This window comes from Penaeus monodon, chromosome 27, assembly GCF_015228065.2.
Source record: "Penaeus monodon isolate SGIC_2016 chromosome 27, NSTDA_Pmon_1, whole genome shotgun sequence".
Taxonomy (NCBI): domain Eukaryota; kingdom Metazoa; phylum Arthropoda; class Malacostraca; order Decapoda; family Penaeidae; genus Penaeus; species Penaeus monodon.
The window spans coordinates 14,729,429-14,729,721 of record NC_051412.1 but is presented as its reverse complement, the minus strand read 5'-3'; the positions used below and the strand labels follow the sequence as shown (position 1 = coordinate 14,729,721).

The window sequence follows — 293 nt, the reverse complement described above, 5'->3', positions numbered from 1 at the left end:
CATCGATGGTAACCGGATGGATGTAAAGTCAGAAAAGGGAAAGGAAACGCGTGATATGAGTCACAGTCCCGATATATCCAAAAATAACATCAAATCGTAATGTCATCGTGGTGTTATAAACGTTCAAGAGTTAACGTTTGTAACTGATGTTCGTCATTGTTTCAGTTGCCGAAAACTTACGCGTTATTTAATAATCCATGTGACACCATTATTAATTTTTGGTGTGCTGTGCCAGAGGGAAAATGCCATGTAGAAGAAAAAAGAAAATTAAATAATATCAATATTGGTACAAA

The 293-nt window shown here is 35.5% G+C and overlaps 1 protein-coding gene across 1 annotated transcript in view; it reads right to left on the bottom strand.

Moving 5' to 3' along the window:
• LOC119590426 overlaps positions 1 to 293 on the bottom strand; it is a 23,606-nt gene that overhangs the window by 4,788 nt on the left and 18,525 nt on the right. The window lies entirely within an intron of this gene.